General features: G+C 49.4%; 1 pseudogene; it reads right to left on the reverse strand.

Moving 5' to 3' along the window:
- Positions 1-252: 252 nt before the first annotated feature.
- Positions 253-27,913, reverse strand: LOC129840664 (28S ribosomal protein S9, mitochondrial-like; annotated as a pseudogene).
- Positions 27,914-27,952: the final 39 nt, after the last annotated feature.

Here is a 27,952-nt window from a genome sequence, read left to right on the forward strand (position 1 = left end):
TGCAGCCTATATGGAGTTGGGAATTCTGCCCTCACATGGACAGAACCCCTTTGAATTTGTATATGTATTTGAGTCATGTACTTGGTGTCCATTTCCAGATCTAAAACATCTTTAGGGGACATATAAAAAGCTACAACAGGGGTTGGATGAACAATTTGTCCACTTACTAATAACAGTTCTGATCTCAGAGGAAGATAATGATGAAGATGTTGCTGTGATTTCCCTGTGTCCAGTTCTATTCTGTCCTCCACCTCAGCGTTTCTTCCATGTGAACTTCCTCCTCGCTCCCTCCTGGCCCGGCTTCTTCCTCTTCTTAATTCTGGGGTCAGCAGCCCAGCTGAGGGGGAGGCAGAGATGCAGGTCAAAGGTCAAACCAAAAATAGTACAATACATCAACGACAAAGCAACAGAGGAACAGCGGCCAATGTTGTTAATTTGATGTAAATTAAAACAGTCCTTCTCTCAACACATCAAATGTGCAGGCTAAAGTTAAATCTAGACTTGGTTTCCTCTTATCGTAATCGCTCCTCTTTCATCCCAGCTGCCAAACTAACCCTGATTCAGATGACCATCCTACCCATGCTAGATTATGGAGACATAATTTATAGATCGGCAGGTAAGGGTGCTCTCGAGAATCTAGTTGTTTTTTACCATTCAGCCATCAGATTTCCCACCAATGCTCCTTATAGAACACATCACTGCTCTCTATACTCCTCTGTAAACTGGTCATCTCTGTATACCCGTCGCAAGACCCACAGGTTGATGCTTATTTATAAAACCCTCTTAGGCCTCACTCCCCCCTATCTGAGATATCTACTGCAGCCCTCATCCTCCACATACAACACCCGTTCTGCCAGTCACATTCTGTTAAAGGTCCCCAAAGCACACACATCCCTGGGTCGCTCCTCTTTTCAGTTCACTGCAGCTAGCGACTGGAATGAGCTGCAACAAACACTCAAACTGGACAGTTTTATCTCAATCACTTCATTCAAAGACTCAATCATGGACACTCTTACTGACAGTTGTGGCTGCTTCAGGTGATGTATTGTTGTCTCTACCTTCTTGCCTTTTGTGCTGTTGTCTGTGCCCAATAATGTTTGTACCATGTTTTGTGTTGCTACCATGTTGTATTGCTGCCATGCTGTTGTCATGTTGTGCTGCTGCCATGCTGTTGTCATGTTGTATTGCTGCCATGCTGTTGTCATGTTGTATTGCTGCCATGCTGTTGTCATGTTGTATTGCTGCCATGCTGTTGTCATGTTGTGCTGCTGCCATGCTGTTGTCATGTTGTGCTGCTGCCATGCTGTTGTCATGTTGTATTGCTGCCATGCTGTTGTCATGTTGTATTGCTGCCATGCTGTTGTCATGTTGTATTGCTGCCATGCTGTTGTCATGTTGTATTGCTGCCATGCTGTTGTCATGTTGTATTGCTGCCATGCTGTTGTCATGTTGTATTGCTGCCATGCTGTTGTCATGTTGTATTGCTGTCATGCTGTTGTCATGTTGTATTGCTGTCATGCTGTTGTCATGTTGTATTGCTGCCATGCTGTTGTCATGTTGTGCTGCTGTCATGCTGTTGTCATGTTGTGCTGCTGCCATGCTGTTGTCATGTTGTGCTGCTGCCATGCTGTTGTCATGTTGTATTGCTGCCATGCTGTTGTCATGTTGTATTGCTGCCATGCTGTTGTCATGTTGTATTGCTGCCATGCTGTTGTCATGTTGTATTGCTGCCATGCTGTTGTCATGTTGTATTGCTGCCATGCTGTTGTCATGTTGTATTGCTGCCATGCTGTTGTCATGTTGTATTGCTGCCATGCTGTTGTCATGTTCTATTGCTGCCATGCTGTTGTCATGTTCTATTGCTGTCATGCTGTTGTCATGTTGTATTGCTGCCATGCTGTTGTCATGTTGTGCTGCTGCCATGTTGTGCTGCTGCCATGCTGTTGTCATGTTGTATTGCTGCCATGCTGTTGTCATGTTGTATTGCTGCCATGCTGTTGTCATGTTTTATTGCTGCCATGCTGTTGTCATGTTGTATTGCTGCCATGCTGTTGTCATGTTGTATTGCTGCCATGCTGTTGTCATGTTGTGCTGTTGTCATGTTGTATTGCTGCCATGCTGTTGTCATGTTGTATTGCTGCCATGCTGTTGTCATGTTGTATTGCTGCCATGCTGTTGTCATGTTGTGCTGTTGTCATGTTGTATTGCTGCCATGCTGTTGTCATGTTGTGCTGTTGTCATGTTGTATTGCTGCCATGCTGTTGTCATGTTGTGCTGCTGCCATGCTGTTGTCATGTTGTATTGCTGCCATGCTGTTGTCATGTTGTATTGCTGCCATGCTGTTGTCATGTTGTATTGCTGCCATGCTGTTGTCATGTTGTATTGCTGCCATGCTGTTGTCATGTTGTGCTGCTGCCATGCTGTTGTCATGTTGTATTGCTGCCATGCTGTTGTCATGTTGTGCTGCTGCCATGCTGTTGTCATGTTGTATTGCTGCCATGCTGTTGTCATGTTGTGCTGCTGCCATGCTGTTGTCATGTTGTGCTGCTGCCATGCTGTTGTCATGTTGTGCTGCTGCCATGCTGTTGTCATGTTGTGCTGCTGCCATGCTGTTGTCATGTTGTATTGCTGCCATGCTGTTGTCATGTTGTGCTGCTGCCATGCTGTTGTCATGTTGTATTGCTGCCATGCTGTTGTCATGTTGTGCTGCTGCCATGCTGTTGTCATGTTGTATTGCTGCCATGCTGTTGTCATGTTGTGCTGCTGCCATGCTGTTGTCATGTTGTATTGCTGCCATGCTGTTGTCATGTTGTATTGCTGCCATGCTGTTGTCATGTTGTATTGCTGCCATGCTGTTGTCATGTTGTATTGCTGCCATGCTGTTGTCATGTTGTGCTGCTGCCATGCTGTTGTCATGTTGTGCTGCTGCCATGCTGTTGTCATGTTGTATTGCTGCCATGCTGTTGTCATGTTGTATTGCTGCCATGCTGTTGTCATGTTGTATTGCTGCCATGCTGTTGTCATGTTGTATTGCTGCCATGCTGTTGTCATGTTGTATTGCTGCCATGCTGTTGTCATGTTCTATTGCTGCCATGCTGTTGTCATGTTGTATTGCTGCCATGCTGTTGTCATGTTGTATTGCTGCCATGCTGTTGTCATGTTGTATTGCTGCCATGCTGTTGTCATGTTGTATTGCTGCCATGCTGTTGTCATGTTGTATTGCTGCCATGCTGTTGTCATGTTGTGCTGCTGCCATGCTGTTGTCATGTTGTATTGCTGCCATGCTGTTGTCATGTTGTATTGCTGCCATGCTGTTGTCATGTTGTATTGCTGCCATGCTGTTGTCATGTTGTATTGCTGCCATGATGTTGTCATGTTGTATTGCTGCCATGCTGTTGTCATGTTCTATTGCTGCCATGCTGTTGTCATGTTGTATTGCTGCCATGCTGTTGTCATGTTGTGCTGCTGCCATGCTGTTGTCATGTTGTATTGCTGCCATGCTGTTGTCATGTTGTATTGCTGCCATGCTGTTGTCATGTTGTGCTGCTGCCATGCTGTTGTCATGTTGTGCTGCTGCCATGCTGTTGTCATGTTGTATTGCTGCCATGCTGTTGTCATGTTGTATTGCTGCCATGCTGTTGTCATGTTGTATTGCTGTCATGCTGTTGTCATGTTGTATTGCTGCCATGCTGTTGTCATGTTGTGCTGCTGTCATGCTGTTGTCATGTTGTGCTGCTGCCATGCTGTTGTCATGTTGTATTGCTGCCATGCTGTTGTCATGTTGTGCTGCTGCCATGTTGTGCTGCTGCCATGCTGTTGTCATGTTGTATTGCTGCCATGCTGTTGTCATGTTGTATTGCTGCCATGCTGTTGTCATGTTTTATTGCTGCCATGCTGTTGTCATGTTGTGCTGCTGCCATGCTGTTGTCATGTTGTATTGCTGTCATGCTGTTGTCATGTTGTATTGCTGCCATGCTGTTGTCATGTTGTATTGCTGCCATGCTGTTGTCATGTTGTGCTGCTGCCATGTTGTGCTGCTGCCATGCTGTTGTCATGTTGTATTGCTGCCATGCTGTTGTCATGTTTTATTGCTGCCATGCTGTTGTCATGTTGTATTGCCGCCATGCTGTTGTCATGTTGTATTGCTGCCATGCTGTTGTCATGTTGTGCTGTTGTCATGTTGTATTGCTGCCATGCTGTTGTCATGTTGTATTGCTGCCATGCTGTTGTCATGTTGTATTGCTGCCATGCTGTTGTCATGTTGTATTGCTGCCATGCTGTTGTCATGTTGTGCTGCTGCCATGCTGTTGTCATGTTGTATTGCTGCCATGCTGTTGTCATGTTGTGCTGTTGTCATGTTGTATTGCTGCCATGCTGTTGTCATGTTGTATTGCTGCCATGCTGTTGTCATGTTGTATTGCTGCCATGCTGTTGTCATGTTGTATTGCTGCCATGCTGTTGTCATGTTGTATTGCTGCCATGCTGTTGTCATGTTGTGCTGCTGCCATGCTGTTGTCATGTTGTGCTGCTGCCATGCTGTTGTCATGTTGTATTGCTGCCATGCTGTTGTCATGTTGTATTGCTGCCATGCTGTTGTCATGTTGTATTGCTGCCATGCTGTTGTCATGTTGTATTGCTGCCATGCTGTTGTCATGTTGTATTGCTGCCATGCTGTTGTCATGTTGTATTGCTGCCATGCTGTTGTCATGTTGTATTGCTGCCATGCTGTTGTCATGTTGTATTGCTGCCATGCTGTTGTCATGTTGTATTGCTGCCATGCTGTTGTCATGTTGTGCTGCTGCCATGCTGTTGTCATGTTGTATTGCTGCCATGCTGTTGTCATGTTGTGCTGCTGCCATGCTGTTGTCATGTTGTGCTGCTGCCATGCTGTTGTCATGTTGTGCTGCTGCCATGCTGTTGTCATGTTGTATTGCTGCCATGCTGTTGTCATGTTGTATTGCTGCCATGCTGTTGTCATGTTCTATTGCTGCCATGCTGTTGTCATGTTGTATTGCTGCCATGCTGTTGTCATGTTCTATTGCTGCCATGCTGTTGTCATGTTCTATTGCTGCCATGCTGTTGTCATGTTGTATTGCTGCCATGCTGTTGTCATGTTGTATTGCTGCCATGCTGTTGTCATGTTGTATTGCTGCCATGCTGTTGTCATGTTGTATTGCTGCCATGCTGTTGTCATGTTGTATTGCTGCCATGCTGTTGTCATGTTGTATTGCTGCCATGCTGTTGTCATGTTGTATTGCTGCCATGCTGTTGTCATGTTGTATTGCTGCCATGCTGTTGTCATGTTGTATTGCTGCCATGCTGTTGTCATGTTGTATTGCTGCCATGCTGTTGTCATGTTGTATTGCTGCCATGCTGTTGTCATGTTGTGCTGCTGCCATGCTGTTGTCATGTTGTATTGCTGCCATGCTGTTGTCATGTTGTGCTGCTGCCATGCTGTTGTCATGTTGTGCTGCTGCCATGCTGTTGTCATGTTGTGCTGCTGCCATGCTGTTGTCATGTTGTATTGCTGCCATGCTGTTGTCATGTTGTATTGCTGCCATGCTGTTGTCATGTTGTATTGCTGCCATGCTGTTGTCATGTTGTATTGCTGCCATGCTGTTGTCATGTTGTATTGCTGCCATGCTGTTGTCATGTTGTATTGCTGTCATGCTGTTGTCATGTTGTATTGCTGCCATGCTGTTGTCATGTTGTGCTGCTGTCATGCTGTTGTCATGTTGTGCTGCTGCCATGCTGTTGTCATGTTGTGCTGCTGCCATGCTGTTGTCATGTTGTATTGCTGCCATGCTGTTGTCATGTTGTATTGCTGCCATGCTGTTGTCATGTTGTATTGCTGCCATGCTGTTGTCATGTTGTATTGCTGCCATGCTGTTGTCATGTTGTATTGCTGCCATGCTGTTGTCATGTTGTATTGCTGCCATGCTGTTGTCATGTTGTATTGCTGCCATGCTGTTGTCATGTTCTATTGCTGCCATGCTGTTGTCATGTTCTATTGCTGTCATGCTGTTGTCATGTTGTATTGCTGCCATGCTGTTGTCATGTTGTGCTGCTGCCATGTTGTGCTGCTGCCATGCTGTTGTCATGTTGTATTGCTGCCATGCTGTTGTCATGTTGTATTGCTGCCATGCTGTTGTCATGTTTTATTGCTGCCATGCTGTTGTCATGTTGTATTGCTGCCATGCTGTTGTCATGTTGTATTGCTGCCATGCTGTTGTCATGTTGTGCTGTTGTCATGTTGTATTGCTGCCATGCTGTTGTCATGTTGTATTGCTGCCATGCTGTTGTCATGTTGTATTGCTGCCATGCTGTTGTCATGTTGTGCTGTTGTCATGTTGTATTGCTGCCATGCTGTTGTCATGTTGTGCTGTTGTCATGTTGTATTGCTGCCATGCTGTTGTCATGTTGTGCTGCTGCCATGCTGTTGTCATGTTGTATTGCTGCCATGCTGTTGTCATGTTGTATTGCTGCCATGCTGTTGTCATGTTGTATTGCTGCCATGCTGTTGTCATGTTGTATTGCTGCCATGCTGTTGTCATGTTGTGCTGCTGCCATGCTGTTGTCATGTTGTATTGCTGCCATGCTGTTGTCATGTTGTGCTGCTGCCATGCTGTTGTCATGTTGTATTGCTGCCATGCTGTTGTCATGTTGTGCTGCTGCCATGCTGTTGTCATGTTGTGCTGCTGCCATGCTGTTGTCATGTTGTGCTGCTGCCATGCTGTTGTCATGTTGTGCTGCTGCCATGCTGTTGTCATGTTGTATTGCTGCCATGCTGTTGTCATGTTGTGCTGCTGCCATGCTGTTGTCATGTTGTATTGCTGCCATGCTGTTGTCATGTTGTGCTGCTGCCATGCTGTTGTCATGTTGTATTGCTGCCATGCTGTTGTCATGTTGTGCTGCTGCCATGCTGTTGTCATGTTGTATTGCTGCCATGCTGTTGTCATGTTGTATTGCTGCCATGCTGTTGTCATGTTGTATTGCTGCCATGCTGTTGTCATGTTGTATTGCTGCCATGCTGTTGTCATGTTGTGCTGCTGCCATGCTGTTGTCATGTTGTGCTGCTGCCATGCTGTTGTCATGTTGTATTGCTGCCATGCTGTTGTCATGTTGTATTGCTGCCATGCTGTTGTCATGTTGTATTGCTGCCATGCTGTTGTCATGTTGTATTGCTGCCATGCTGTTGTCATGTTGTATTGCTGCCATGCTGTTGTCATGTTCTATTGCTGCCATGCTGTTGTCATGTTGTATTGCTGCCATGCTGTTGTCATGTTGTATTGCTGCCATGCTGTTGTCATGTTGTATTGCTGCCATGCTGTTGTCATGTTGTATTGCTGCCATGCTGTTGTCATGTTGTATTGCTGCCATGCTGTTGTCATGTTGTGCTGCTGCCATGCTGTTGTCATGTTGTATTGCTGCCATGCTGTTGTCATGTTGTATTGCTGCCATGCTGTTGTCATGTTGTATTGCTGCCATGCTGTTGTCATGTTGTATTGCTGCCATGCTGTTGTCATGTTGTATTGCTGCCATGCTGTTGTCATGTTCTATTGCTGCCATGCTGTTGTCATGTTGTATTGCTGCCATGCTGTTGTCATGTTGTGCTGCTGCCATGCTGTTGTCATGTTGTATTGCTGCCATGCTGTTGTCATGTTGTATTGCTGCCATGCTGTTGTCATGTTGTGCTGCTGCCATGCTGTTGTCATGTTGTGCTGCTGCCATGCTGTTGTCATGTTGTATTGCTGCCATGCTGTTGTCATGTTGTATTGCTGCCATGCTGTTGTCATGTTGTATTGCTGTCATGCTGTTGTCATGTTGTATTGCTGCCATGCTGTTGTCATGTTGTGCTGCTGTCATGCTGTTGTCATGTTGTGCTGCTGCCATGCTGTTGTCATGTTGTATTGCTGCCATGCTGTTGTCATGTTGTGCTGCTGCCATGTTGTGCTGCTGCCATGCTGTTGTCATGTTGTATTGCTGCCATGCTGTTGTCATGTTGTATTGCTGCCATGCTGTTGTCATGTTTTATTGCTGCCATGCTGTTGTCATGTTGTGCTGCTGCCATGCTGTTGTCATGTTGTATTGCTGTCATGCTGTTGTCATGTTGTATTGCTGCCATGCTGTTGTCATGTTGTATTGCTGCCATGCTGTTGTCATGTTGTGCTGCTGCCATGTTGTGCTGCTGCCATGCTGTTGTCATGTTGTATTGCTGCCATGCTGTTGTCATGTTTTATTGCTGCCATGCTGTTGTCATGTTGTATTGCCGCCATGCTGTTGTCATGTTGTATTGCTGCCATGCTGTTGTCATGTTGTGCTGTTGTCATGTTGTATTGCTGCCATGCTGTTGTCATGTTGTATTGCTGCCATGCTGTTGTCATGTTGTATTGCTGCCATGCTGTTGTCATGTTGTATTGCTGCCATGCTGTTGTCATGTTGTGCTGCTGCCATGCTGTTGTCATGTTGTATTGCTGCCATGCTGTTGTCATGTTGTGCTGTTGTCATGTTGTATTGCTGCCATGCTGTTGTCATGTTGTATTGCTGCCATGCTGTTGTCATGTTGTATTGCTGCCATGCTGTTGTCATGTTGTATTGCTGCCATGCTGTTGTCATGTTGTATTGCTGCCATGCTGTTGTCATGTTGTGCTGCTGCCATGCTGTTGTCATGTTGTGCTGCTGCCATGCTGTTGTCATGTTGTATTGCTGCCATGCTGTTGTCATGTTGTATTGCTGCCATGCTGTTGTCATGTTGTATTGCTGCCATGCTGTTGTCATGTTGTATTGCTGCCATGCTGTTGTCATGTTGTATTGCTGCCATGCTGTTGTCATGTTGTATTGCTGCCATGCTGTTGTCATGTTGTATTGCTGCCATGCTGTTGTCATGTTGTATTGCTGCCATGCTGTTGTCATGTTGTGCTGCTGCCATGCTGTTGTCATGTTGTATTGCTGCCATGCTGTTGTCATGTTGTGCTGCTGCCATGCTGTTGTCATGTTGTGCTGCTGCCATGCTGTTGTCATGTTGTGCTGCTGCCATGCTGTTGTCATGTTGTATTGCTGCCATGCTGTTGTCATGTTGTATTGCTGCCATGCTGTTGTCATGTTCTATTGCTGCCATGCTGTTGTCATGTTGTATTGCTGCCATGCTGTTGTCATGTTCTATTGCTGCCATGCTGTTGTCATGTTCTATTGCTGCCATGCTGTTGTCATGTTGTATTGCTGCCATGCTGTTGTCATGTTGTATTGCTGCCATGCTGTTGTCATGTTGTATTGCTGCCATGCTGTTGTCATGTTGTATTGCTGCCATGCTGTTGTCATGTTGTATTGCTGCCATGCTGTTGTCATGTTGTATTGCTGCCATGCTGTTGTCATGTTGTATTGCTGCCATGCTGTTGTCATGTTGTATTGCTGCCATGCTGTTGTCATGTTGTATTGCTGCCATGCTGTTGTCATGTTGTATTGCTGCCATGCTGTTGTCATGTTGTATTGCTGCCATGCTGTTGTCATGTTGTGCTGCTGCCATGCTGTTGTCATGTTGTATTGCTGCCATGCTGTTGTCATGTTGTGCTGCTGCCATGCTGTTGTCATGTTGTGCTGCTGCCATGCTGTTGTCATGTTGTGCTGCTGCCATGCTGTTGTCATGTTGTATTGCTGCCATGCTGTTGTCATGTTGTGCTGCTGCCATGCTATGTTGATGTCTTAGGTCTCTCTTTATGTAGTGTTGTCTCTCTTGTAGTGATGTGTTTTGTCCTAGACTTTTTTATTTTTAAATCGCAGCCCCCATCCCCGCAGGAGGCCTTTTGCCTCAAGGTGGGCCGTCATTGGAAATAAGAATTTGTTCTTAACTGACTTGCCTAGTTAAATAAAGGTTAAATAAAAAATAAATAAATACAAAATAGATAATGAAGCTCTCTGAATGATGTGTGTGTGTGTCTCGTTAGTTGTGTGTGTAGCACCACTACCAACCTTGTCTCATGGTCTCCACCTGTCCCTCAGACAGGAAGCTCAGCATGGCGCGGGAGATTGTGAGGCGTGGCACCCCCGCCTGGCTGGAATGGCCCCCTCCACTCCACTCCACTCACACACTGCATGTCAAACCTCCCCAGCACCCCCATGAAGTGGAGGGGGAACATCAACTGCTCCCTGTCAGGGGGAGAGGAGAGGGATGGAGAGAAGGGAGGAGAGGGATGGGGGGAGGGGAGGGATGAAGAGAAGGGAGAAGAAGACCGGGATGGAGAGAAGAGGGATGGAGAGGAGGGAGGAGAGGGATGGAGAGGAGAGGGATGAGAGAAGGGAGGAGAGGGATGGAGATGGAGAGGAGGGAGGAGAGGGATGGAGAGGAGGGAGGAGAGGGATGGAGAGGAGGGAGGAGAGGGATGGAGAGGAGAGGAGGGAGGAGAGGGATGGAGATGGAGAGAAGGGAGGAGAGGGATGGAGAGGAGGGAGGAGAGGGATGGAGAGGAGGGAGGAGAGGGATGGAGAGGAGGGAGGAGAGGGATGGAGAGGAGAGAAGGGAGGAGAGGGATGGAGATGAGGGAGGAAAGGGATGGAGAGGAGGGAGGAGAGGGATGGAGAGGGAGGAGGAGAGGGATGGAGAGGGAGGAGGAGAGGGATGGAGAGGGAGGAGGAGAGGGATGGAGAGGGAGGAGGAGAGGGATGGAGAGGAGGGAGGAGAGGGATGGAGATGGAGAGGAGGGAGGAGAGGGATGGAGATGGAGAGGAGGGAGGAGAGGGATGGAGAGGAGGGAGGAGAGGGATGGAGAGGAGGGAGGAGAGGGATGGAGAGGAGAGCGGAGAGGGATGGAGAGGAGAGAAGGGAGGAGAGGGAGGAAAGGGATGGAGAGGAGGGAGGAGAGGGATGGAGATGAGGGAGGAAAGGGATGGAGAGGAGGGAGGAGAGGGATGGAGAGGAGGGAGGAGAGGGATGGAGAGGAGGGAGGAGAGGGATGGAGAGGGAGGAGGAGAGGGATGGAGAGGGAGGAGGAGAGGGAGGAGGAGAGGGATGGAGAGGGAGGAGGAGAGGGATGGAGAGGAGGGAGGAGAGGGATGGAGATGGAGAGGAGGAGAGGGATGGAGAGGAGGGAGGAGAGGGATGGAGAGGAGAGAGGAGAGGGATGGAGAGGAGAGAAGGGAGGAGAGGGATGGAGAGGAGAGAAGGGAGGAGAGGGATGGAGAGGAGGGAGGAGAGGGATGGAGAGGAGGCAGGAGAGGGATGGAGAGGAGGCAGGAGAGGGATGGAGAGGAGGCAGGAGAGGGATGAGATGCAGAGGAGGGAGGGGATGAGAGGGATGGGGAGAAGGAAGGAGAGGGATGGAGAGAAGGGAGAAGAAGACCAGGATGGAGAGAAGAGGGATGAAGAGAAGGGAGGAGAGGGATGGAGAGGAGGCAGGATAGGGATGAGATGGAGAGGAGGGAGGGGAGGGATGGAGAGGAGGGAGGAGAGGGATGGAGAGAAGGGAGAAGAAGACCAGGATGGAGAGAAGAGGGATGAAGAGAAGGGAGGAGAGGGATGGAGATGGAGAGGAGGGAGGAGACGGATGGAGAGGAGGCAGGAGAGGGATGAGATGGAGAGGAGGGAGGAGAGGGATGAGATGGAGGAGAGGGATGAAGAGAAGGGAGGAGAGGGATGGAGAGAAGAGGGATAAAGAGAAGGGAGGAGAGGGATGAGATGGAGAGGAGGGAGGAGAGGGATGGAGATGGAGAGAAGGGAGGGAGGAGAGGGATGGAGATGGAGAGGAGGGAGGAGAGGGAGGGGAGGGAGGAGAGGAATGGAGAGGGAGAGGAGGGAGGAGAGGGATGGAGATGAGGGAGGAGAGGGATGGAGATGGAGAAGAGGGATGGAGATGGAGATGAGGGAGGAGAGGGATGGAGAGGGAGAGGAGGGAGGAGAGGGATGGAGATGGAGAAGAGGGATGGAGAGGGAGAGGAGGGAGGAGAGGGATGGAGATGGAGAGGAGGGAGGAGAGGGATGGAGATTGAGAGGAGGGAGGAGAGGGATGGAGATGGAGAGGAGGGAGGAGAGGGATGGAGATGGAGAGGAGGGAGGAGAGGGATGGAGATGGAGAGGAGGGAGGAGAGGGATGGAGATGGAGAGGAGGGAGGAGAGGGAGAGGAGGGAGGTAGATGAGAGGAGGGAGGAAAGGGATGGAGAGCAGGGAGGGAGATGGAGAGAAGGGAGGAGATGGATGAGATGGAGAGGAGGGAGGATACGGATGAGAAGGAGAGAAGGGAGGATAGGGATGAGATGGAGAGGGAGGAGAAGAGAGACGAGGGATGAAGAGAAGGGAGGAGAGAAGAGGGATGGAGATGAGAGAAGGGAGGGGAGGAGATGGAGGAGAGAAGAGGGATGGAGAGAAGGGAAGGGATTGAGAGAAGGAAGGAGAGGGAGGAGAAAAGAAGGGTGAGGGGAGGGATAAAAAGATTGAGGGAGGGAGAGAGGTGGAAAGGAGGGAGAGAGGTGGAAAGGAGGGAGGGAGAAAGAGGAGTTGGTTACGAGAAAGAATGAGAATAAGAGGGATAACAGGATAAAGAGAGAGAAAGGGGTAAGTAAGTCAGTCAATGGAGTGGGCACTGGACACTGAGATACCAGTTATCAACAGCAGTGGTTGTCTAGAGGATTGTAAAGAGCAGCGGTGTATGTATAGAGTCCGGTTAACCTCTGTTAGAGCCACACAGTCATATTTAGACACTACAGCAGTCACTCTTCTGTCTCAGCATGAAAAAGACAGATGAGGGGTGTGTGTGTCTGAATGTGTATGTTCTGGCCCACATCCCAGCAGACTAAATGAAAGGCTTATTGCTGACACAGTCAAACCACTGTCCTATTAGTCCTGTCTCAGTCTGTCCTCAGCCCAGGAGATCACACACACACACACACACCTAACCCACTCAGTTGTGTAATTAACTCTGCTATATCCCAGATAAATAAACGAGGCTATAACGCAGTGAAGTGCAACATAAAGCTACTTTTCAACAGCGTTTTGTTTGAGAGTGCACGTGGCACGGCGTGCACGTTAAGGAAGGATGGGGAGAGGAGTGTGGAAAGAAGCAGGGACTTGTGGGAGAGGAAGCACTAACGAGCCATGTCAATCCTCTAAAGCTTCCTCTCTGATAAGTCTCCTACTTCATCAGTACTGGTCTGAAAGCCCGTGCTATTTGAAAGCATTACGGTGGATGTCTACTGGGAAGGAATACGGACCGGTCTTGCAGGACAGGGAAGTAGTGGACATAGTTTGTCCCGTTGATGCTGATGGATCCTGAGCCGCTGTCTCTCAGTAGGACAGTACCTGTAGCGGTCTTCCTCCTGCCTGGGAAACACACACACACACACTTATTATCCTAGAACTCTCTCTTCTACCATGAAGCCCTGGCCAACCAATGACTGTCGGTCATTCTTTGAAAGGGAAAGATCACTGAACCGGTCGTGAAATTTAGACCCGGGTTGCTGTCAAGTGCCTTAAGACAAATGCAAATAAATGCTATTCGTAACATATTGATCCATTGATTGATTAAAGCCCAGTCGTTTTAATTGATTGCTGTTTACCATCTCCAGTGCTGTAAGCCACTCCGTGCTGGTCGTACTGTAGGGGCTGGACCTGCTGCTTGGAGGACTGGATCTCCAGCTGTCTGCGGTAGCGCTGGACAAAGTCCTCCTCCACAGAGCAGTAGGGCAGAGACAGCAACCTCTCCATCAGCTGGATGAACCGTGCATACTGACGAGAGACACACACAACATGGAAGAATAGGAGTTGCCCCTAGACGCTGATCGTGGGTCAGTTTATAATTTCCCCGACTAATGGCAAAGGTTAGGATTGGTGGAGGGGAAACTGATCCTGGATCTGTAAGGGAAACGTCACCCCGGAGCATAAGAACATAAGCACACACGCCTACTTTCTATTGGCGGTGTAGGGCTCTGTTCAGCGTCTAAACAGCAGCCTCTTGTGGTGACTAGGTGAACTGCATCATACCAGTAATACAGTATCTAGCAGGCCAACAACCAGGTTTCCAGCCAACCTTCTGAGTAAAGTACATGTTAGATACAAATATTGGAAAGCATGATGGAAACAGCAAAGTTGTCCGTAAGCTTTCCAAATGTTGCAAATTTTGTTATAATAACTATCATATGGAAGTAAACTTGGAGTCATGTGATGACGTTGTGTGGTCATCCCACTACGACTCAGGAAATCATCCAGTTTATTAGGCTACAGATGAAATAAATGATGATGAACTTCACAGGGTGTTGAAAGTGCACAGTGATGAGCTTGATGTTTCAGTCCTTTCCAATAAATAGTGAGGGTCTTATTCTGGTGACATGATGATTGATGCTTGGGGGCCTTTAGACAAATTAAACGAATCTCGCTCTTTAGTCCATAATAATCTCATCATGTAGGCTGTACCCACAATGCATCTGCTAGCTGTTGGCTAGAGCGCACGTGCCAACACCAGGGTGCACAGTCGCTATATAACGCAACATTTGTGACAAAACCATCAGTATTGTTGAAAATGGGGGAAAATTCATTTAACTTGTATTTTTTTTATTTGGTACATGGGAATTTAACCACAAACTTTATTTTATGTGGACTACCTAATCACGCACTTTTATCCGCAACAATTCAAGTTGATGGAATTGATCATTCTCTGGTGGGAAAATGCACATATTTCATTTATGCAGATTTTTGAATATTCACATGAAAATCTGGTGCCAATTGGATGGAAACCTAGCTAGTGATATGTAAGGTCTTTTTCCTCAGTAAATACTATCACAGCAGAACTGCTGAAGTGAGAAGGAGCAGATATCTGGATGGCATTAAAAGAGTTCCTTCTTACATCGTGTTCTGAGATGGTCTCCACCAACAACTCCTCCAGCTCTTCTTTCAGCAACCACCGACTACCCACCAGAGAACTGAACACACACACACACACACACACACACACACGTATCAACATTCACCGGTGAACTTATTTCACTGCTCTGTGAAAACAACTATCCTCACATCTGCTTGGCATCCTGGGTAAAGAGACCCTTTCCTCTCAGACGGTCCTGGTGCTTCTCTACTGCCAGGGCTTTAGTGAAGGTGTCCTGAATGGGACAGGAGGACACAGACAACCAGATGAAACAACATGGAACACCTTATGGTCTGTGAACCTTTCACACAATATAAACAATGTGTATTTGTGTTGTATCAAGAAAAGACCAATATGGAGTGCATTGTATATTCTGGCGCGCGCACACACAAACACTAGAGATAGGATTCCCATTATGAAAGCAGATCCCATATCTGTCCCCATCCTTGGCTGGATTTAATTGGGTGGGAAAATTGAATTGGGGAGCACTTGGGCTAAAGCTTCCTCCCCCTTTCTCCCCAAGAAGCCGCCATGCGGAGCGAGAGGGCTAGCTACCCGCTGTCCGCGGGCACGCTTGTCTAAATTGGCAGGGAGCCCACGAGCTTGGCGTCAGCCCATCAAGCGCGATACAGTACGTTAAGGCTGGTGGTAGAGGGCCCGGCCCAGACCCGACCCAGCAGCCAGGCATTCTGGTCACGTCCCAAAGCAGCCTCAACTCCCCATCCATCCATCCATCCATCCATCCATCCACCCCCCCCCCCCCACGCGACCGGGTGAGAACTCATTTCCCTGTCCATTATTCAGCAGATGTTTGTTTAATTCCTTCTTGATAGAGTGGAGTCTAATCCGCCGACACTCCGCCACAGAGAGAGAGAGAGAGACGGGGGGTTTGGGCAAACATCAAGCAAAAACCAATTTGTGTCACAAAAAAAAGAAGTAATAAAATAATCTTCATAAAAAGGGAGGGCAGGTGGTTGTGTGAGGGGGTTTGGCGTTACACTGGGCCCTACAATGGCTGGGAAATGATTGAGGTATAGAGGCCTGGATGAAAAAGAGGAGGATAGTGGGAGAAGAGCCAGAGAGAAAGAGATACAGAAGAGAAATGAATGCCTCCTATACTTGAACATTTTATACTCAACTCTCAACTCACGTCTAGTTCTTCAAATTGAATAAGCAGTGTGAAGCAGCACCCTGTTAGCATGGTGTTGATGTGGCTTCACCAGTGAGCCCTTATAGAGCAAAGCTCTGAGGAATATCAGAATGAAATCTCCAGAGTCCCGGGTCTAACATCACGCTGATGTCGTAAAGGGGGGTTTAGATATGAAGGGGGGGTTAGTCAGGAACCCCTGGTTCCCCTCAACAGTGGGTAGGGTAGGGGGTAGTCAGGAACCCCTGGTTCCCCTCAGCATTGGGTAGGGTAGGGGGTAGTCAGGTACCCCTGGTTCCCCTCAACAGTGGGTAGGGTAGGTGGTAGTCAGGTACCCCTGGTTCCCCTCAACAGTGGGTAGGGTAGGGGGTAGTCAGGTACCCCTGGTTCCCCTCAGCAGTGGGTAGGGTAGGTGGTAGTCAGGTACCCCTGGTTCCCCTCAGCAGTGGGTAGGGTAGGGGGTAGTCAGGTACCCCTGGTTCCCCTCAACAGTGGGTAGGGTAGGGGGTAGTCAGGTACCCCTGGTTCCCCCCAGCAGTGGGTAGGGTAGGGGGTAGTCAGGTACCCCTGGTTCCCCTCAACAGTGGGTAGGGGGTAGTCAGGTACCCCTGGTTCCCCTCAGCAGTGGGTAGGGGGTAGTCAGGTACCCCTGGTTCCCCTCAGCAGTGGGTAGGGTAGGGGGTAGTCAGGTACCCCTGGTTCCCCTCAACAGTGGGTAGGGTAGGGGGTAGTCAGGTACCCCTGGTTCCCCTCAGCAGTGGGTAGGTGGTAGTCAGGAACCCCTGGTTCCCCTCAGCAGTGGGTAGGTGGTAGTCAGGAACCCCTGGTTCCCCTCAGCAGTGGGTAGGGGGTAGTCAGGTACCCCTGGTTCCCCTCAGCAGTGGGTAGGGTAGGGGGTAGTCAGGTACCCCTGGTTCCCCTCAGCAGTGGGTAGGGTAGGGGGTAGTCAGGTACCCCTGGTTCCCCTCAACAGTGGGTAGGGTAGGTGGTAGTCAGGTACCCCTGGTTCCCCTCAACAGTGGGTAGGGTAGGGGGTAGTCAGGTACCCCTGGTTCCCCTCAACAGTGGGTAGGGTAGGGGGTAGTCAGGTACCCCTGGTTCCCCTCAACAGTGGGTAGGGTAGGGGGTAGTCAGGTAACCCTGGTTCCCCTCAGCAGTGGGTAGGGGGTAGTCAGGAACCCCTGGTTCCCCTCAGCAGTGGGTAGGTGGTAGTCAGGAACCCCTGGTTCCCCTTAGCAGTGGGTAGGGGGTAGTCAGGTACCCCTGGTTCCCCTCAGCAGTGGGTACGGGGTAAGTCAGGTACCCCTGGTTCCCCTAAACAGTGGGTAGGGTAGGTGGTAGTCAGGTACCCCTGGTTCCCCTCAACAGTGGGTAGGGGGTAGTCAGGTAACCCTGGTTCCCCTCAGCAGTGGGTAGGGTAGGGGGTAGTCAGGTACCCCTGGTTCCCCTCAACAGTGGGTAGGGTAGGGGGTAGTCAGGTACCCCTGGTTCCCCTCAACAGTGGGTAGGGTAGGGGGTAGTCAGGTACCCCTGGTTCCCCTCAGCAGTGGGTAGGGTAGGGGGTAGTCAGGTACCCCTGGTTCCCCTCAACAGTGGGTAGGGTAGGGTGTAGTCAGGTACCCCTGGTTCCCCTCAGCAGTGGGTAGGTGGTAGTCAGGAACCCCTGGTTCCCCTCAGCAGTGGGTAGGTGGTAGTCAGGAACCCCTGGTTCCCCTCAGCAGTGGGTAGGGGGTAGTCAGGTACCCCTGGTTCCCCTCAGCAGTGGGTAGGGGGTAGTCAGGTACCCCTGGTTCCCCTCAACAGTGGGTAGGGGGTAGTCAGGTACCCCTGGTTCCCCTCAGCAGTGGGTAGGGTGTAGTCAGGTACCCCTGGTTCCCCTCAGCAGTGGGTAGGGTAGGGGGTAGTCAGGTACCCCTGGTTCCCCTCAGCAGTGGGTAGGGTAGTCAGGTACCCCTGGTTCCCCTCAACAGTGGGTAGGGGGTAGTCAGGTACCCCTGGTTCCCCTCAACAGTGGGTAGGGGGTAGTCAGGTACCCCTGGTTCCCCTCAACAGTGGGTAGGGGGTAGTCAGGTACCCCTGGTTCCTCTCAACAGTGGGTAGGGGGTAGTCAGGTACCCCTGGTTCCCCTCAACAGTGGGTAGGGGGTAGTCAGGTACCCCTGGTTCCCCTCAACAGTGGGTAGGGGGTAGTCAGGTACCCCTGGTTCCCCTCAGCAGTGGGTAGGGTGTAGTCAGGTACCCCTGGTTCCCCTCAGCAGTGGGTAGGGGGTAGTCAGGTACCCCTGGTTCCCCTCAGCAGTGGGTAGGGGGTAGTCAGGTACCCCTGGTTCCCCTAAACAGTGGGTAGGGTAGGTGGTAGTCAGGTACCCCTGGTTCCCCTCAACAGTGGGTAGGGTATTCGGTAGTCAGATACCCCTGGTTCCCCTCAGCAGTGGGTAGGGGGTAGTCAGGTACCCCTGGTTCCCCTCAGCAGTGGGTAGGGGGTAGTCAGGTACCCCTGGTTCCCCTCAGCAGTGGGTAGGGTAGGGGGTAGTCAGGTACCCCTGGTTCCCCTCAGCAGTGGGTAGGGTAGGGGGTGGTCAGGTACCCCTGGTTCCCCTCAGCAGTGGGTAGGGTAGGGGGTAGTCAGATACCCCTGGTTCCCCTCAGCAGTGGGTAGGGGGTAGTCAGGTACCCCTGGTTCCACTCAGCAGTGGGTAGGGGGTAGTCAGGTACCCCTGGTTCCCCTCAGCAGTGGGTAGGGGGTAGTCAGGTACCCCTGGTTCCCCTCAGCAGTGGGTAGGGGGTAGTCAGGTACCCCTGGTTCCCCTCAGCAGTGGGTAGGGGGTAGTCAGGTACCCCTGGTTCCCCTCAACAGTGGGTAGGGTAGTCAGGTACCCCTGGTTCCCCTCAACAGTGGGTAGGGGGTAGTCAGGTACCCCTGGTTCCCCTCAACAGTGGGTAGGGTAGTCAGGTACCCCTGGTTCCCCTCAACAGTGGGTAGGGGGTAGTCAGGTACCCCTGGTTCCCCTCAGCAGTGGGTAGGGTAGTCAGGTACCCCTGGTTCCCCTCAGCAGTGGGTAGGGTAGTCAGGTACCCCTGGTTCCCCTCAGCAGTGGGTAGGGGATAGTCAGGTACCCCTGGTTCCCCTCAGCAGTGGGTAGGGGGTAGTCAGGTACCCCTGGTTCCCCTCAGCAGTGGGTAGGGTAGGGGGTAGTCAGGTACCCCTGGTTCCCCTCAGCAGTGGGTAGGGTAGGGGGTAGTCAGGTACCCCTGGTTCCCCTCAGCAGTGGGTAGGGTAGGGGGTAGTCAGGTACCCCTGGTTCCCCTCAACATTCCTATTTAAACTAACAGCAGGGAGCCAGGGGTTGCTGGGGGGGGTTGACAAGAGGTCAAAATGTTGCCAGGTTACACACACTTCTTATCTACCAGAGAAACACACCTCTGTCCTAGGTCAAATCAACCATATAAACAAGAGGAAGGTAAAGAGGGAGAATGAGCGGGTGTGAAGGAAAAATACAGAAGATGGAGGGTAAACTGGGTGGGTAGAGGTGGGTAGCTAGCTAATCTACAGCACCGGTCTCCAGGGACCCTCTACCTCTCTGGTGAAATCCCCGGGGCAGAGCAGCTCTCATCCAGGCACAAAGCCTGACTATCAGCCATGGTAGTCACTGAGCCAGGCCTGAAACAGGATTTAGGACGGGGACAGAGGGGCCCGTCACAGACACAGTCACGCCCCCTGCCTGTCTGCACCCCTCCCTACCTTCCACAACCCACCTCTCCCAAACACCCCCCCCCCCCTTCTCTCACACTGCTCCTACTCTCACCACCCCACCTCCATCCACATCTCTCTCCATACCTCCCCACCCTTCCTTCCCTCCCCACCCTTCCCACCCAGCCCTCCTGCTGTATTCAGCTGTAGCTCTGGCTGTGTGTGTGAAATGGGATGTGACAGGAGCACCTTTCCCTGGGGATCAGAAGCTTCTCTCTCCCATAAATAGGGCCCTGGAGGCTAAGACTGGGGGCTTTCAACCTCCAGAAAAACATCCCCCATCAGTCTTTCTCCTCCCGGTCTCTCTCTCACACACACACACAGTACTCACGTGCATTAGAGAGTAGGAGGACTGCTTTCCTGTGTAGAACAGAAAGTGGAATGGCCGTCGATCTGTGCCCCATTGGACAGCTAGAGGATATATATGAGAAAGAGAGTTAGGCCATTGGTGTAAACCACTTTACTTTGTCTAGCCCAATCACTGTTAGAGATTGAGCCTAAACTCAGAGGTCCCCCTGCTGGTGATGTTGTGAAAGTGCAGCTCTCACAGCGTGAAAAGGACCATAGGAGTAGAACAATCCATCTCAGTTGTATTTCTATTTAAAAGGACCTACCTCTCTGTTTTGGAAACCCCTCATCCGCATGCTGGAATAAAAGATAAAGACTTTGAATCACTAATGAATATGAAGTTTCTGAATTAATACACTTCTACATGAGACAGAAAAAGGAGGAAGTCTAGTCTTACCTTCATCAGTGGTTTGGCTTTATTGTCAAACAGGCCGGAGGGGAACAGGTATGTTTCTCTGGAACAGAAACAGGAGAGAAGTCAAATATCATTAACTTACCCTAAAGATGGAGGGAGAAACATTTAGTTTAAACAGCCAGCTCTAAACAGGGAGAAACATTTAGTTTAAACAGCCAGCTCTAAACAGGGAGAAACATTTAGTTTAAACAGCCAGCTCTGAACAGGGAGAAACATTTAGTTTAAACAGCCAGCTCTAAACAGGGAGAAACATTTAGTTTAAACAACCAGCTCTGAACAGGGAGAAACATTTAGTTTAAACAGCCAGCTCTAAACAGGGAGAACAGGGAGAAACATTTAGTTTAAACAGCCAGCTCTGAACAGAGAGAAACATTTAGTTTAAACAGCCAGCTCTAAACAGGGAGAAACATTTAGTTTAAACAGCCAGCTCTGAACAGGGAGACACATTTAGTTTAAACAGCCAGCTCTGAACAGGGAGAAACATTTAGTTTAAACAGCCAGCTCTAAACAGGGAGAAACATTTAGTTTAAACAACCAGCTCTGAACAGGGAGAAACATTTAGTTTAAACAGACAGCTCTGAACAGGGAGAACAGGGAGAAACATTTAGTTTAAACAGCCAGCTCTAAACAGGGAGAACAGGGAGAAACATTTAGTTTAAACAGCCAGCTCTAAACAGGGAGAAACATTTAGATTAAACAGCCAGCTCTAAACAGGGAGAACAGGGAGAAACATTTAGTTTAAACAACCAGCTCTGAACAGGGAGAAACATTTAGTTTAAACAGACAGCTCTGAACAGGGAGAAACATTTAGTTTAAACAGCCAGCTCTAAACAGGGAGAACAGGGAGAAACATTTAGTTTAAACAGCCAGCTCTAAACAGGGAGAACAGGGAGAAACATTTAGTTTAAACAGCCAGCTCTAAACAGGGAGAAACATTTAGTTTAAACAGCCAGCTCTAAACAGGGAGAACAGGGAGAAACATTTAGTTTAAACAGCCAGCTCTGAACAGGGAGAAACATTTAGTTTAAACAGCCAGCTCTGAACAGGGAGAAACATTTAGTTTAAACAGCCAGCTCTGAACAGGGAGAAACATTTAGTTTAAACAGCCAGCTCTGAACAGGGAGAAACATTTAGTTTAAACAGCCAGCTCTGAACAGGGAGAAACATTTAGTTTAAACAGCCAGCTCTGAACAGGGAGAAACATTTAGTTTAAACAGCCAGCTCTAAACAGGGAGAAACATTTAGTTTAAACAGCCAGCTCTGAACAGGGAGAAACATTTAGTTTAAACAGCCAGCTCTAAACAGGGAGAAACATTTAGTTTAAACAGCCAGCTCTAAACAGGGAGAAACATTTAGTTTAAACAGCCAGCTCTGAACAGGGAGAAACATTTAGTTTATACAGCCAGCTCTAAACAGGGAGAACAGGGAGAAACATTTAGTTTAAACAGACAGCTCTAAGCAGGGATAAACATTTAGTTTAAACAGCCAGCTCTGAACAGGGAGAAACATTTAGTTTAAACAGCCAGCTCTGAACAGGGAGAAACATTTAAACAGCCAGCTCTGAACAGGGAGAAACATTTAGTTTAAACAGCCAGCTCTGAACAGGGATAAATGATATTAGCAGCCAGGCTAGCTAACAGGTTCGAGAGGAGACACTCAAGTCTTGTAAGAGTTCAGACAAAGGCTAGAGGGAAGTTCCTAGAGAACAGCAGTGAAAGTTAGAGGGGAGAGAGAACAAACAAACAGCTAGGTGACAGGAACCAGAGGACAGACTAGAGTCACCAGTTCACCCTAAGTTCACACACTCACAGCCAGTCTCCTTGTGAAGGCAGCAGAGTGGAGCCAGGTCATTAGTGCTGCTACAGATGGCACTACTCTTGACAGCGTGTGTGTGTGTGTGTGTGTGTGTGGGGGGGGGGGGGGGGGGTCTGAATGTGTGTGTGTGTGTGTGTGTGGGGGGAGAGAGAGAGTCTGAAGGTGTGTGTGTGTGTGCGCGCGTCTCTGAAGGTGTGCATTTGTGTGTGTGGGAGGAGAGGGGGACAGACAAGTAGTGTCCACCCTGCCACTCTTCTCCAGCCAGTATGTTCATCCCTCCTCTCCCCCATCTTTAACTTATTTTGCTCCTTCACTCTGTCTGCTCAATTAAGAGAGGGAACAGGTGCTAGAAGGAGAGAGCATGCTGCAGCCTTTTGGGCTGTCAGGACGAGGGGAATCAAAGAGAGAGAGGGAGGGAAGGAGAGTGAGAGGTGGAAGAGAGAGAGGCAGGTGAGGGGGAGGTAAAAAGAAGAAGACAGGGGAGGAGGAGAGTGGAACACTGTGCCAGATGAAGGCAGCACCTGTTCATTTCATACCCTAGGCTGCAATATGGCAGAGTCCCCTAGGGAGAGACAGAGAGAGGGGAAAGGGAGAGACCTTCTCCCTGCCACAGATTTCACTGTGTTGTTCACAGCACTCTAGATTCCTCCACTCTGTCTCAACTTCATCGATGTCAATAAAACAACTTAAAGAGAGTACTGCTACACAATAGTTTCTGCACAGTGCCTAATTTAGAAACTAAGTTTCACTTTTATTATCTCACCTGCTAACACTTGCATTGTTTGCACTAATAGGAATGTCACATCAACTGAACCAGAGTCAACAACACACAGGTGCAAGTCTCCCCTAATTCCCCCTCCAGTGGTCCCCATTACCCCTCCTGTCCCCTAATCCCCCCTCCAATGGTCCCCCATTACCCCTCCTTTCCCCTAATTCCCCCTCCAGTGGTCCCCCATTACCCCTCCTTTCCCCTAATTCCCCCTCCAGTGGTCCCCATTACCCCTCCTTTCCCCTAATTCCCCCTCCAGTGGTCCCCCATTACCCCTCCTTTTTCCCCTAATTCCCCCTCCAGTGGTCCCCATTACCCCTCCTTTCCCCTAATGCCCCCTCCAGTGGTCCCCCATTACCCCTCCCATCCCCTAATTCCCCCTCTAGTGGTCCCCATTACCCCTCCTGTCCCCTAATTCCCCCTCCAGTGGTCCCCATTACCCCTCCAGTGGTCCCCATTACCCCTCCTTTCCCCTAATTCCCCATCCAGTGGTCCCCATTACCCCTCCTTTCCCCTAATTCCCCCTCCAGTGGTCCTCATTACCCCTCCTTTCCCCTAATTCCCCCTCCAGTGGTCCCCATTACCCCTCCCGTCCCCTAATGCCCCCTCCAGTGGTCCCCCATTACCCCTCCTTTCCCCTAATTCCCCCTCCAGTGGTCCCCATTACCCCTCCTTTCCCCTAATTCCCCCTCCAGTGGTCCCCCATTACCCTTCCTTTCCCCTAATTCCCCCTCCAGTGGTCCCCATTACCTCTCCTTTTCCCCTAATGCCCCCTCCAGTGGTCCCCATTACCCCTCCTTTTCCCTTAATTTCCCCTCCAGTGGTCCCCATTACCCCTCCTTTCCCCTAATTCCCCATCCAGTGGTCCCCATTACCCCTCCTTTCCCATAATTCCCCCTCCAGTGGTCCCCATTACCCCTCCTTTCCCCTAATTCCCCATCCAGGGGTCCCCATTACCCCTCCTGTCCCCTAATTCCCCCTCCAGTGGTCCCCATTACCCCTCCTGTCCCCTAATTCCCCCTCCAGTGGTCCCCATTACCCCTCCTTTCCCCTAATTCCCCCTCCAGTGGTCCCCATTACCCCTCCTTTCCCCTAATTCCCCCTCCAGTGGTCCCCATTAACCATAATTCCCCACCCAGTGGTCCCCATTACCCCTCCTGTCCCCTAATTCCCCCTCCAGTGGTCCCCATTACCCCTCCTTTCCCCTAATTCCCCCTCCAGTGGTCCCCATTACCCCTCCTTTCCCCTAATTCCCCCTCCAGTGGTCCCCATTACCCCTCCTTTCCCCTAATTCCCCCTCCAGTGGTCCCCATTAACCATAATTCCCCATCCAGTGGTCCCCATTACCCCTCCTTTTCCCCTAATTCCCCCTCCAGTGGTCCCCCATTTCCTCTCCCGTCTCCCTCACCCGCCCCCCTCATTCCCCGTCCAGTCTCCCCCATTCCCCACATCTCTCCCTCTCCTCCACTCATCTGAGGACGGGACGCTCCATGTCACTTCCTGTTACACAGCCCACTGCTAACAACTCTATTCATTAGATAGGATGAAGGTTAGAGACCACCAGGAAGTGAAGAATCATGGGAAATCAAACTAAATGAGTGGGGCAAACGAAGCTAATGCATTCTTCCTTAAGTAATGAATAAAACATGGGATGTGTGTGTGTGTGTGTGTGTGTGTGTGTGTGTGTGTGTGTGTGTGTGTGTGTGTGTGTGTGTGTGTGTGTGTGTGTGTGTGTGTGTGTGTGTGTGTGTGTGTGTGTATCAGGCGTTGCTAATACAGTGGACACAGCACATTACACAGTGCTGGCCCCTGCTGAGTCTGTCTGTGTGATCAGATCCAGGTTTTATTGTTGATTTTCATAATGACTATATGTGCACATCTTATGGATACCAGAATAGTAGAGGCACACAAGTTGTTTTGAAGTAGGTCACTCTGTAATGATTTGCACGACCACCGTGCGTCCCACACGTAATGGTAATGTAGGTGGGTGTTTACAGTTTTGAACATAATATTCCCTTACTGCTGTCTAGCTTCCAACCCGGCCTGATTGTACATATGAATTTCCTTATTGATGCCAACATGTACCTCTCTGAATATTCGAATATGCATAAAGTGTAGCTTTTAGTATGGCCATGTTTTGTATAGCATCTACACCCACTATGCGTAATATGTGTAATGACTATGTGGGGTAAAATGTGGATATATTAGGGGATGGGATAACGAGGTCTACTTGACCTGATGAAGATCCGTGTTGGATCGTAACGTTGTCATTAAAGGTGGTAATTGGGGGCAAATTCAGTGTGTGACCCTTTCTGTTCTTTTCAATTAAACTTCCTTACCCCATCACCTAGGTGCTTTAAGGACATGCGTATGACCACAAACTGCTTTACACAGCCCACTGGTAAGTGCTAACAGTTCTGTTCATTAAATAGAACGATGGTTAGAGACCGCCGGGAAGTGAAGAATCATGGGAAATCAAACTAAATGAGAGGGGCAAACGAAGCTAATGCATTCTTCCTTCGTAATGAATAAAACATGGGATGTGTGTGTGTGTGTGTGTGTGTGTGTGTGTGTGTGTGTGTGTGTGTGTGTGTGTGTGTGTGTGTGTGTGTGTGTGTGTGTGTGTGTGTGTGTGTGTGTGTATCAGGCGTTGCTAATACAGTGGACACACCACATTACACAGTGCTGGCCCCTGCTGGTGACTGTTAGAGTGTGTCTGTGTGATCGGCTACACCAGATGCTGCTGATGGCATGCAGAGACAGACCAGAGGCTGACCAGAGGCTGACCAGAGACAGACCAGAGACAGACCAGAGACAGACCAGAGACAGACCAGAGACAGACCAGAGGCTGACCAGAGACAGACCAGAGGCTGACCAGAGACAGACCAGAGACAGACCAGAGACAGACCAGAGGCTGACCAGAGGCTGACCAGAGGCTGACCAGAGGCTGACCAGAGACAGACCAGAGGCTGACCAAAGACAGACCAGAGACAGACCAGAGGCTGACCAGAGGCTGACCAGAGGCTGACCAAAGACAGACCAGAGACAGACCAGAGGCTGACCAGAGGCTGACCAGAGGCTGACCAGAGGCTGACCAGAGACAGACCAGAGATGATTCTCAACTACTGTTGGGGAATTAAACTAATATGGCTGGAAAACCACCTTAAATACATGTAACATCTCCTGTGAGAAAGAAAGCATGATTGATCTACTCCAAATAAGGTGCCACCTTTCTAAACATAGCCAAGCCAAATGCATATCTCAATTGAGTTGAGGGGGGACACCATAGACATAGTGAGGTATAAATCCGTCTTTGATTGTAGGGTAAGGACAAAAACTTAATTACACTGCATCCCTCGAGGGTTTACACTGCATCCCTCGAGGGTTTACACTGCATCCCTCGAGGGTTTACACTGCATCCCTCGAGGGTTTACACTGCATCCCTCGAGGGTTTACACTGCATCCCTCGAGGGTTTACACTGCATCCCTCTAGCGAAAGACAGGAGTTGTACACCCCTCGTTAGACATACAGTGCAGTCTTTCTTACATCAATGTCCCCCTGAGTGAAGGTCTCGGGGTCCTCTCCCATCATGTTGGCTAGATGTCTCTTCCCGATGTTGAACTCTTCCACCTGGTTCTTGATGAACTCCTCCGAGAACTTCTCTGGGCCCGCTGCAGCCAGGTTCTTCCTGTGGAGCACAGCGCTCACACATAGCTGTCTGGACAGCACCTGAGGTGTGGGAGAGAGGAGGTTCTTATGTTAGGATACATACTGAGTATAGAACTGGTGCTTTTATAACCCAGGGCCTTGGTTTTCACAGGGATAGATGAATGTCAGTTATCTGGGCCATTAGACCGTCTCTGTAGGTGGCTCTGGTCTTTTAGGTGCATTCAATTAGTCTGAAACGGTGAGATTTGGCATTGACAAATAGACCAACTGATGTGCATTTGACAGCAAGGTATCCACTAGTAAATGGTACTAACATTGAACTAACGTAGTATAACATTGGCTAGCTATGTAAACAAGCTCTGGAGGCTTAGCTAAATAAGGTTCTATTCAACCAAAATATTGCGACTTGTATGTCCACTATGTTCATGTAGCTAGCTATGTCCATTGTGGCATGCATGTTGAGACAAGAAGAACAATTTCTAGAAAGTCAACTAGCTAACGTACTCAGCTAGCTGGCTGACTTACTTCAATGACAGTTTACATGTGAGCTAGTTGACAAGGCAGTGCATTGCTACTAGCGCTGAGCTATTTCAGGGACGACTCAGCCCTTCTCTGCAGTGCAACCCGTGCAGCCCCATTGGCATTACCGTGAAAACATGCCGAATTAAACTCTTCGCTTTACCTGGCGTGTTAAATTTGACGAGACTGTGTTAAACTTGAAGCAGCAATTTCAGAATTTCCAGAGAAAATATCCCACGGTTCTTCCACCGGAGGCCGCCATGTTTGCTGAATTACGCTCTCGTGAAAACAGGAAGTACGTCGATAGCAAAGGCATTTGTGTTACAATGTAACTGTTACAATGTTCCACCATTGCTAGTTTCCAAATGTTAAAATACTGAACTTTTTCTTTAAGAAACTCTTCTCTCCACTGCGGTCCTGGTGTTGTGAAGGTCCTCCGGAAAAGTTAAGAGTAAAAAAACAATTTGTTGCACAGGATCTATTATGAGACGACCGAGTAGAATATCATCTTCAAAACGGAGATGACAAAGTAAATATTTCAGAAATGAATCTACACGACAGAGCAGAGAGAGTGAATGTAAGGGTTATATAGTATAAGAGAGAGTAGTATCGCCTGGACTGAGTAAGAGAACATTGACTTAATGGTATGTGTTAAGTCTGACGTGGATCAGTACA

The sequence above is a fragment of the Salvelinus fontinalis genome, chromosome 41, assembly GCF_029448725.1.
Source record: "Salvelinus fontinalis isolate EN_2023a chromosome 41, ASM2944872v1, whole genome shotgun sequence".
NCBI classification, from domain to species: Eukaryota; Metazoa; Chordata; class Actinopteri; order Salmoniformes; family Salmonidae; genus Salvelinus; species Salvelinus fontinalis.